The 11,804-nt window shown below is 52.8% G+C and overlaps 1 pseudogene; it reads right to left on the bottom strand.

Moving 5' to 3' along the window:
* Positions 1–4,503: 4,503 nt before the first annotated feature.
* On the bottom strand, positions 4,504–4,760 carry LOC124514395 (cytochrome c oxidase subunit NDUFA4-like; annotated as a pseudogene).
* Between the last annotated feature and the right edge of the window lie 7,044 nt (positions 4,761–11,804).

The raw sequence follows: 11,804 nt of genomic DNA, 5'->3' as shown, positions 1-11,804 counted from the left end.
CTTGGTGGCTCAGGGAACATTTTCTCGGACATTTCCAGCAAGAAACTTGGGGCCTCCTCATTCTGACCCTCCAGCCCTCATCTGGCCTGGACAGAACCACTCTTCAGAGATTTCCTAGGAAGGGCATTCCCTCCAGTGGCAACGATCTCTGATTGCCTCTCCCACTAGCCATCAGAAAGTTTTCCTCTACATCCACCCTAAGCCCCGGTCATTAAAAACACATCCTGAAGAGAATATAGATGAGGCACTTAGAATAGTGCCTGCTCCACGATAAGTGCTCTGTGAAGTCTTACTATTGCTGTCACCACCACAACAACCATACTATCATCGTCGTCATTATTATTTCTGTTCACATTGGGCAGTGGTAAAATCAACATCCACAACAATCCTGAAACCAGAAGAGTATGAATAGGGATCGGGAATGAATAGCTAGTCTATTTCTCTTCCCATGGGGAAACCCCCCAGTGATCCATTCAAGATATAAACCAGAGATTCCAAACTGTGGCCTGTGGGCTTCACATTCCACCTGCAAGTATTTTTCTTGGGCCCACCGAGCACTAGGACATTTCTGAATTTGTTGTTAGCATATAAACATGAGATTCCTGGCTTTTTTTTTTTTTTTTTTTTTCTTTTTTGGAAAAAGCAACAACCCGTCTGAGGGCTCGGTTTAGACCGGGTATTTCCTCTCCCCTCGGTCAGTTCACCCATTAACTTGTACCTTCCCGGCCCTGGAGGTCCTTGAGTTTATAACCCCCAATCCCAATGGCTGTTCCGCCCCCTCCCCTCCAACAGAGCCTCGGAAGAAGCATTTTGCCACAGACCATTTATTTTCTACCGCTGCAGCCCGATGCACCTGTACCCATCTCGCGGTCGATGTTACCACCAGCTACAGGGTTTGGAGATGGGCTCGGGGGCTCTCCAGCCCGAGCGGATTGCCTCCCAGAACTTGGGCAGGTGACCCAGGGAAAAGATCCCGTTGCCGAACAAGGGGAGCTCAGGCAGCTTCGTCCCCGGCCTCTGCGGCAGCACGGGTGTAAGGCTCCGTCTCTGAAGCCGGGGTGGGCGTCTGGCGTTGGCAGGCCCATCCACACACTGCAAAGCGTTGACGCCCCCGGTGGACGGCACCATGCAGGTGTTGGTGTAGTCGTCGGAGGCGGCCACGCCGGTGACGGGGTTGGAGTAACTACGGGGGAAGGCGCGGTCCGGGTGGTCTAGGTGGATGGAGGTGGCCACACGCTCCAGGCAGTTGGCTGCAAGCCTGGGCAGGCTCAGTGACGATTTGGAGCAGAAGGCACTGGTGGATCTGTCAAGGTAGTCGATGCCTTTGATGAGTTGGTCCAGGAAGGTGGGGCTACAGGGGCCTGAGGGACGTTCTGTACAGAGCAGGTAGCGGGGACCGCCATGGTAAGCGGCTTTTCTGGCCACCTTGGGGTGGTTGGCCAGGTGGCTTGTCTCTACGAACTTGGAGTTGTAGGGGCGGCCCATGCAGATTTTCCTCACTGGGAGTCTGAAGAAGCTGGGGCTGTCGGGCTGCTCCGAGGAGGGGCTGCAGCTGCTGGTCTCAGAGCCGCTCGGGGTGCAGGGGCGTTTGACACCATCAGCCCCGCTCACACCGGGGCCGTGGGGCCAGCCTGGAGCCTGGGCCGAAAAGGACACGTTGTTGGGATGGTTCAAGCGGCTGTGGATGTTGGAACGGCTCACCGGGCGTCCGGACATCGTCCCGGCTGGGCAGATACAGCTTCGTGGCGCCGGCCTGCCGTGAGCTCACCTGGAGGCTGGCTACCGGGCCTGGTGAAGACAGTTGGGTCAGCTCCTCTCGGCTGCCTGCCCCCTCCCTGCACGCTTTCTCCCCGCGGGTTCCCTCTGGCTCCGGAGAGCCAACAGCACCCTTCTCCTACTCCTCAACGTCCTCCTAGGCCCTGGGGATTTTCAAACTGGAAAAACAGACACCTTATTCTTCAGACAGCAAGAGACGAGGTGGAAGGGGCGCCTGGGTGGCTCAGTCGGTTAAGCGTCCGACTTCAGCTCAGGTCATGATCTCATGGACCATGAGTTCGATCCCCGCGTCGGGCTCTGGGCTGATGTCTCAGGGTCTGGAGCCTGCTTCCGGTTCTGTGTCTCCCTCTCTCCCTGCCCCTCCCCCGTTCATGGTCTGTCTGTCTCAAAAATAAAGTTAAAAAAAAAAAAAGAGAGACAAGGCGGAAGGCAAGACCCTGAGAACAACTCAAGGCCAGAGGACCCTTAGGAAAAGTGGGGCAGTCTCCTTGATCCTTTGGCTCTGGCCCATATTTTGAAATTCCCATTTGCCTTTGGAGCAAGGACTCCAGACCACAAAAGCCAAGGACTGAATCTCTAATGGGGAAATCCCAAGCATGGAGAGATACCTCCTTTCCAGAGTGTAATCGTCCACTACGCAATGCGCCTGTTAGTAAAAAAAAAAATGCATCTTAGAAGTGATGCGATGCTATAGGTACTCTCTCCGTGCCTGGCCCCTTGCTTGTGTCTCGCATGTAATTCTTGCTACAAATCAAGGAGGTGGTCACTATTCTACCCCTGGTTGATGGATGGAGAAACTCAGTCTCAGATAGATGACGTGACTCGTCTCAGATTACACGGGTTGGAAGTGGTGGGGGCCGAGGTACTGTCTTGGTCATGTCTGATGACCCCTGAAAGACAATGCTATGTTGTTGGGGTGACTTTGGCCCTCCCTCGCAGTCTCTTAAGAAAGAGTTCTCACCACATCTGCTCTGCCTGCTGGATGGGGGCACAACTGGGGAGAACCAGAGAGACAGGGGTGCTTGCTAACCCCGTACCTAAGTTGATCCTCACTTTAGGAATCCCAAATGAGAGGGGGGAAGGTCATAGGACAAGACTACTGATAGGGCTGGACTTGTAAGGTCACAGCCTTCCAGGATATTCGGTCTTGACCCTCTCGGGTAGTAGAAGGTCTCCTCATCCACTCCACAGGAGGAGGGGAATTGGGATTCCTACTCCTTGTGGTCCAAATGTGGGCACTTCGCCGAGACCTAGACCTGACCAGGCCAAGGAAATGCCCAGTCCATTTAACCCCGCCTCCTGTCCCGGCCAAGGGCAGTGTAGTCCTCCCTTCCTCATCTCCATTGTCCATCGGTTCCCCAATACTCTCCTTCCCCAGCTAGAAGGCAGGTTCTGATTTCTCTCCCCCAGTACTGCCAGTTTGATGCTAATTTTCCATTTCCGTCTAGTGAGAACAGAGCAATATTTGAGCCTGTCCCACCCAGAAAACAGCTGCCTGCCCCTCTTCCAGCCCATGGCCCTCAGCTGCCCTTGTCCTTTGGGTCTGAATCGCGTGGAATGCACAGACCCTTGCCTCTTCCCTTCTGGGTCCGACCCCACCCTGTCTCCTCCTCCAGAAATACAAGAGGTGACTGAGGACTGACCCCCACAGAGCCCCACCCTTCCCTTCCTGGCTGGCTAAGCCCTATCTGCCATAAGGGCCCTCTGCCACGCTCACTCTGTCTTTAGGAGGTAGATGACTTAGCCCTCCTGTTGCTCTCCACTGGGGATACCCTCATGTCGCCACTCCAGACTGCTGGCCGTGTCATAGAATCATGGAATCTTACAGCTGGGAGGGGCCTCCAGAGGCCATCCTGGCCAGGCCCCTGCCTTAGGGCCCGCGCCGCTTTAAGCCCTCCAGGACAGATGGGCCCTATTTTTAAAATGAGACTGGGGTGGATGTTTTCCAGTGTTCCTTGTTGTTTTTCTAGTGTTTAATTATGCTGAGAGTCAGGGAGTTCTCAGCTGCCCCTGATATAACTCCCATCGGCCGTGATCAGCATCAATCACTTCTCTTTCTTCACTGGCTCAGCAAACATTTATTGAGTCTCCCCAGAGTGTTGTTCCCTTCCAGTGACCCATTCTTGAGCCTAACTGTCTTTCCTTCCCCGCGGCAGTCAGCGATCCAGTGTCGAGTACCTACTACCTGATGAGAGCTGGCCAGAACCTGAGATTCTTCAGCCGGCAAATCTCAGAACCTGTGTGCCCCTGACCCAGCCCTGGTCCTTAGGGGGCATCCAGTACATATGTGCTAAGGAAAGGCTCCGTCCGTCATTGCTTTCTCTCAAACATTGAAAATACAGTTTTACTTTATATTTTGAAAAATTTTCAAACTTACTGAAAACTCACAAGACAACGAACACCCAAGTAGTCTTCATCCAAATCCACAATTTATTAACGCTTTTGCTACATTTATCACCACACACACACACACACACACTCTGATTATTATTATTTGGAGAGGAAGTCGCAGACAGCACTATCTTTTCCCCTTGAACACTTGGGCGTGTATCGCCCACATGCCAGGTGAACGGGGACATTTTCTTTTCTTTTTTTTTTTAATTCAAATTTCAGATATTTATTAATCAGTGTAAACCCTAACACAAAACACTGATGTGAGTTCAGAGGAGAAATATTTCCTGGATAACTGGAAAATTTTGTACGGAGGGCTTCTGGGAGACCTTCATTCTAAGCGGCTTGAGAGCGAGACATTTCATTTACAAGTCTGGAACTTTCTTCCTTCATTGTGCTGTAATCTACAATCGGTGAGTAGAGCTCGTGTTGATCATTGGGACCCAGTCAGTTCTGGGTTATTCTTCCTACCCTAACTGACATCTGGATTGGACCATGTCAGGGGCTGCTGTCGTACCTCCTGCTCCAATAAATACGAAGAGGGGGATCGAGCTTGGATGCTTCTTGGCCTGACCGAGGATCTGTTGTAACATGGCTATGGCAGAGGCCTCCGGGCCAGGAGAAGGAAAGATCAAATCTGCAAGGCCTGGCACTAAGTAGTCCCTACCCCAAGGATGAACAGATATCCCGGACATTTTCTTACGCATCCACACTACGATGACCCAAGTACAGGACATTCGGCAACGGTGGAGTCTGATCACGTAATGTGCATTTCACCGACTGCCCCTCCGATGTTCCTCTTGGCAACTCTTCGGGTGCTGGAACCAACCCAGGAGCAAGCATGGCTTTTCGTCCTCAGGGGTCTTGGGTTTCCTTCAGCTGGGAACAATTCTTCAGCGTTTGTCTTTTGTGAGATGGACATTTTTTTTTTAAGTGAATTCATTTATTCTGAGAGGAAGAGAGCCTGCAATCAGGGGAGGAGCAGAGAGAGAGGGAGAGAGAGAGAATCCCAAGCAGACTCCAAACTGTCAGTGGTGAGCCCGACGCAGGGCTCAATCCCACGAAACGTGAGATCATGACCCGAGCCAAAGTCAAGAGATGGACGTTAACCAACCCAGCCACCCAGGCGCCCCTATGAGATGGTCGTTTTCGAAGAGCTCAGCCACGTTGTTCCGGAGAAGGTTCTTAGTCTGATGTTTCTGAAGGATCAGACCCAGGATTATAAAGCGCTATAACACGGAAGCGTCTGTGGGCCCTGCTCAGCCGGCAGCCACTGAGGGTGAAAGGCCTTTTTGCCCTGGGGTGGGGTAGTTATAGATGCTGAAACAGGGAGCCCAGAGGAGGGATCAGAGGGCCCTCCAAAAAAGAAGGAAGAGGGGTGTGGGGGAACTCAGTGGACCAGGGAAGCAGCAGTATCAGCAGTTTCCTTGTGGGGCCTCAGCCTGGCCTGGTTCTGCTCTGGGCTGGGGGCCGGGCAGGCGGGCAGCCAGCCAGCGAGAGGGCTGGGACTCTGCGCCGCGTGTCCTGAAGGTACCCAGGCATCAAGATCACTGGCCATTTCTGGCCTGGGCACCAAGAGCCTCTGGAAATAGCTCGAGGACAATTATTTTAGGAGGAATGTGCTATTCGTCCATCCTACCAGAAAGCCAGGCTGTGTCCCAGAAGATCAAGAATGCCCCTCTCTGGCCTCCCCAACTCCAGGGGATCTCTGGGTACTCTGGGGACCACAGAGGCCTTCAGAGCCAGAAGGGGCAGGGAGCCAGAAGTGGGGTCGAGAGACTATAAGCCCTTTCCCTGGGTCGGGGGAGAGGAGGTTCTGTCCTCAGATCCCGGGCTCTCAGGGCCCCGTCTTGAGTCAGTCCAGCTGGTTAGGGTCCAGCTGACTCCAAGCATGAGGACACGAAAGGAGAAAGGTATGCGGAAGCTGCCTGCCCTACCTCTTGCCCAGCTCCATCCCCAAGAAACTGACATGGGTGGAGTACCTACCACGAGCCAGGACCTTCTACCCTCTCATTGAATCCTCACAGCGCCCCTAAGAGGTAGGTAGGTATTTTGTCTGCCAGATGGGGTAATTGAGACTCAGAGAGGGCAACAGACTTACCCAAGCTCACCCAGCAGTCAGAATTAGAACCCAGTGTTCCGGCTCCATCCAGAGGGGGCCACTCTTCTCACCCAGTGAGGACTCAGTAAGTGACCCCGTGAACCGAGCAGCGTTGGGAGGCGTCTAGCCTGGAGACATGGATGGGTGGGCAGCTTAGCCCTGTCTTCCACCAAACCCCATCCTCCACCGCCCAGCCAAGCCCAGCCGCCTCTCCCTCCCTAGCACTGCAAGGATGGATGCCAGAGTCTCAGAATGTCCTGGGTGGGTGCCCTGCAGAGTCTCCAGCCACAGCAGCCCCCTCCCTTGCCCAACCGGGGCCAGCTCCAACCGTTGGCCTCTCAGCTCCGCTGCCACACCAGCTGGGCTTTCGATCATTCCTTGCCCCTCCCTCTCCTTCTCATCCCCCCCAACTCCCCCACGCCCCAGCAGTTCTACCTGCAACCTGTCCCCTCTTGTGCCCCCACCGGGTCCAGCAGGGGCCCTTTCTCTACCCCAGGCGTGAGGAGTTTGAGGGCATCCCGTTCCTCTGGGCTCCCCCAGAATGGAGGGAATAGCCTCCTTCTCTGGAGACCTTAGGACCCTGCCTCATTAGCACATATGCTGCTAGTTAACCACCCCCTATTCCTGCCCCCCCAACCTCCCTTCCCTTGGGGCCAGAGATGGTAGGAGGGGTGTTCCCTTGTCCTTTCAGCACCTGGTCCCGGAAGCACCAAAGATAAGGAGCAAAGCTGACTTCGGCAGCCGCAACTGTGAGACCCCCCCCCCCCCCCGCCGCCCCCATCAGTTCAGGAGACAGCTAGAGCCAAGCCATTTGGAACTTTCTCGGCTGTCCCACCCTGGCTGGAGGACATCTGTGCCCAGCCTCGGGCGACTATTACTGGTGTGACTCACCTGAGCCCTTACCTGTCACGGGGCCAGCCTGTCTGCAGGGCTGAAAATCCCTCCTGGGCTGCGTTCTGGCCCTCCCCTGGCTGCAGCCTCTTACCCACCCAAGCACCCTGAGTCACACACCCTCATGCCCCAACACCCTCGAGGATAAGGGCCCTCTGCTCGCAGGCTGCCAAAACAGCCTTCCCCAAGCCCACACGAGGCAGGTACAAGCCGGGACAGATTTGCGCTCAGGAGCACTGGGGCAGGCCAGCAAGAACTTCCCGCCTGCCAAGCCACCTCGGGGATTGTGGGGTAGAACAGCCAATGGTGGCAGGGCACAGGGCTCCTATCTTCATGGGGCCTGGGAAATTCCCTCGCCCCATGGGGGGACAATGGTTTATCTACAACCTTGCCGAGCAAAGACATAGGAAGTAGGGCAGCGGGTAACTGGTTCTTGCTGTGACCTTGGGTAAGTAAGTGGTTGAACTTCTGCAAACCTCAATCTCCTGTTCTGTAAAAGGGGCAAGGAGGGTACCCAGTGATCATTGCAGACTGACTGGCTCGTAGCGATAGCTAATGTTTACGAAATCCTCCCTATGTTACAGGCCCGGGGGACCGGCAGCAGCGAGCCGGAGTCAGCCGATTGTTAAATATTCTGGAATTTGGTGACCAGGTTGTTAAACCACTGGTGGCTTGAAATCAGCCACGGTGGGGATATTTACACCACAGGAACTGGCAAAGCAGCAAATCAGGTGTTTTTGTTTGTTTGGTTTTCTTTTCTGAGACCCAGCTCACCAGCATTCCACTGCAACCCTGCGACTACGGCCACATGACTTAGCCTTTTTGAACTTGTTTCCTTTTCCAAAAAACCATAATAATAGTGGCCAATAGGTGCCCAATGCCTCCTGTGTCCCGGCTGCTCTGTGCAACTTTATGTGTGAACTTGACTGGGTCCCGGTGTGCCTAGATGTCTGCTTATTTCTGGGTACGTCTATGAAGGTGTTTCTGGAAGAGATTAACGTTCGAGTTGGGCTGAGTGAAGCAAACCCCAGTGTGGGTCAGCATCATCCAATTTGTGGAAAGCCAGAATAGAACAAAAAGGTTGAATTTGTTCTCTGACTGCCTGAGTTGGGCCGTCAATCCAACATCAATCCTCCTGGTTCTTAGACCCTGAGACCCAGATTGGCTGTCTTGTTCTCAGCCCTTTTCGAACCTCACTACCTGCTTTCTTGGGTCTCAGCCTCCATAACTGCATGAGCTAATACCTAATAATAAATTTCTTTATATGCCCCCCCCACATATATATATGGAGAGAGAGAGACTAAAAGGTTGTATCCCCCTGAAATTCATATGTTGAAACCTACCCCCCAATGGGGTGGTATTTGAAGGTGGGGTCTGCGGGAGGTGAGTAGGTCATTGGAGTGGAACCCTCATGGAATTAGTATCCCTACAAAAGCGGGACCCCAGAGAACATCCCTGTCCCTTCCGTCATGTGAGGACATGGCAAGAAAGCGCTCTGTGACCCAGAAAGAAAGCCCTTACCAGACACTAAGTCTGCCAGTGCCTTGATCTTAGACTCCCAGCCTTCCAGAACTGTGAGAAATAAATAGTTGTTATTGAAGGCACCCAGCCTGTGGTATTTTTGTTATTGCAATCTGAACACAGACTAAGACGTATCTGTATTTCTTACTGGTTCTGTCTCTCTGGAGAATCTGGCTACTACACCGTGCTAAGTGCATTATACGCATTCGCTCACTTATCCCTCGTTGCAACCTTATGAGGTAGGTGTTGCCAGCACCCCCACTTTTCAGAGGCGAAACTGAAGGACAGAGGTGAAGTGACTCACCTAAAGGAACCTGGACAAGGTTAGGAGCCCAAGCAATCTGGCTCTGATCGCTCTGCTAACTGCTGTACCTACTGCCACCGTCACTTGGTCATTTATGAAGCATTTACTTAGGGGAGACACTGTGCTGAGCATTTTCCACCTGGAACGGGTCTACACAAACCTCTCCATCCTCCTGGGGTGACTTGTCCTTTAATAATCAAATCAGATAGCTCAAAGCGCCGTTTCACGTGCTGTGGGAAGTTTGGAACCACTTTTTCTGAGGAGTCCCAGGGGCCTGTTGTGGCCTCTTGTCACCACTCTGCGTCCGTGCTTCTGGACCAATTCTCAGAACCCTCTTGCTGCCCCACCTTCTGCGACTGTCACCTTTTAGCAGGTGTGCCCCACGTCCCGCCACTGTGACCGCTATTCCCTCCTCATCTGTGCCGTAAACCACCGGAGATATGCAGCTAGTGTGTGTGACAGACTTTCCTAAAGGCACAGGGTGACAGAGGGGTGACAGCACAGCACAGGACAAAAGCCAGTACCCCCCCCCCCCCACCTTGGTATAAATGTGATGCGTCTCTTGGCCTCCTCTCTCCTCAGGTTCGGGCCTCTCGAAGTGAAGCTTCATCTCACCTCCTTCCCCTGCCCCCATCCTGGGGCAACTACCCCCTCAGGCCTCCCCACTCAGGCTGCCGATGACAAGGTCGGCACTTCCGGTTTGGGGCTGAACACCGCAAAACCGCGCCCTGGATTCTCAGCTGGGGTTGGGGGAGGTCACCTTCCATGCGAAGGGGTCTTGCTCCCACTGCCCCCCACAGAGAGGTGGAAGCAGCTTTAGATGACCGGTCCTTTCAATTACAGAGCGAGGTGAAAGCCTTGTCCTCCTGGAGAGGAATTTCACAGTGAGATTCTGCCTCGTCCTGGCTCTACCAGCTGTAAGACCTCGGGCGGGTTGCTTCCCTTAGCTGAGCCTCAAATTCCTCATCTGTAAACTGGGGATAATAAGAATACCTGCCCCACAAGGCTGATCCCTTGGCATGCTGTAAATTCTCAATAAATACCAGCTGTTCATTATTTGGCGGATGAGGAAATTGAGTTCTAGGCCCAAGCTGTGCGTGTGTGTGTGTGTGTGTGTGTGTGTAATGTTTATTTATTTTGAGAGAGAGAGAAAGAGAGAGGGAAAGCGGGGAGGGGCAGAGAGAGAGGGAGACAGAATCCCAAGCAGGCTCTGCACTGTCAGCACAGAGCCCGATGGGGGCTCGAACCCACGAACTCCAAGGTCATTACCTGAGCCGAAATCAAGAGTCACTTAAACAACTGAGCCACCCAGGCCCCCCAAGGCTCAGCTGTGTTATTAGCTTGCTGCATGACCTGGGCCTCAGTTTGCCCAACTGGAGAAGGAGAAGAGGGCACTAAACGGTCTCTAAAGACTATTCCAGGGGTGCCTGGGTGGCTCAGTCGGTTAAGCTTCCGACCTCGGCTCAGGTCACGATCTCACGATCTGCGAGTTCGAGCCCCGCGTCAGGCTCTGTGCTGACAGCTCAGAGCCTGGAGCCTGCTTCGGATTCTGTGTCTCCCTCTCTCTGCCCCTCCCCCACTCACGTTCTGTCTCTCTCTATCTCTCAAAAATAAATAAAACATTAAAAAAAAAAAAAGACCATTCCAGACCTGTCGTTCTCATGAATGGCATCTGCGAGTCTTTAGTCATGCACCCTACGAATTTCTTCATGTAGCTGTTCATTTGAATCCAATTTCTTCATGTAGCTGTTCATTTGAATCCTTTATATAATACACTAGTAAACATGAGTAGTGTTTTTCTAAGTTCTGCAAGACATTCTAGCAAATTACCAAACCAGAGAGAAAAGGATGGTGGGATTTTTGTCTAAAGTGCGGGCAAGCATATGGAACGGAGCCCCTTGTGCGATCTGATGGTAATTAACACCAGATCGATAGTGCCAGAAATGAGTTGAATTGTTGGGCACTCAGTGGCTGTCAGAGAATCAGCTGGTGTCAGAAAATACTTCACAGTCTCTGTTTAAAGAAGCTCTTACATGGAGTCCACAAAAGGAACATGTCCCAGGAAGTAGGGAGAGCATCTGATTCAAGCTGGAAAGAGAGGCACTGGTAGTCACTGGGAATGTGACAAAGCTTGATGGTAGGTTCCTAAGGGGCACAGTACTATTCTTCTTTTTTAAGTTTTTTTTTCTTCTTTCTTCCTTCTTTTTAAGTAGGCTTAAGTGGGCTCCACCCAGTGCAGAGCCCAATGTAGGACTTGAACTCAGGACCCTGAGATCATGACCTGAGCTGAGATCAAGACTCAGAGGCTCAACCGACTAAGCCACCCAGGAACTCCTTTAAGATTTTTTTTTTTAATTTTTTTTTCAACGTTTATTTATTTTTGGGACAGAGAGAGACAGAGCATGAACGGGGGAGGGGCAGAGAGAGAGGGAGACACAGAATCGGAAACAGGCTCCAGGCTCCGAGCCATCAGCCCAGAGCCCGACGCGGGGCTCGAACCCACGGACCGCGAGATCGTGACCTGGCTGAAGTTGGACGCTTAACCGACTGCGCCACCCAGGCGCCCCAAGATTTTATTTTTAAGTAATCTCCACACCCAAGATAGGGCTCAAACTCACAACCCCAAGATCAAGAGTCACGTGCTCTCCCAACTGAGCCACCCAGGCAACCCGACATGCTACTGTTCTTTAAACTTTTTTGTATACTTGAAATATTTCACAGTCGACTTAAAAAAACAAACAAGCAAAAAGCATGGGTGAGATGCAGTAGAAAGAGCTTAGACGGAGCCTGGGGTCCTGGGCCCTAGTTTCGGTTATGCCA

Source organism: Lynx rufus, unplaced genomic scaffold (assembly GCF_022079265.1).
Source record: "Lynx rufus isolate CCGP_SWC_20201006 ecotype Redwood Valley unplaced genomic scaffold, mLynRuf1.p SCAF_2, whole genome shotgun sequence".
Lineage (NCBI taxonomy): Eukaryota > Metazoa > Chordata > Mammalia > Carnivora > Felidae > Lynx > Lynx rufus.
The sequence above is the reverse complement of the archived record's forward strand: the minus strand, read 5'-3'. Positions and strand labels throughout refer to the sequence as shown.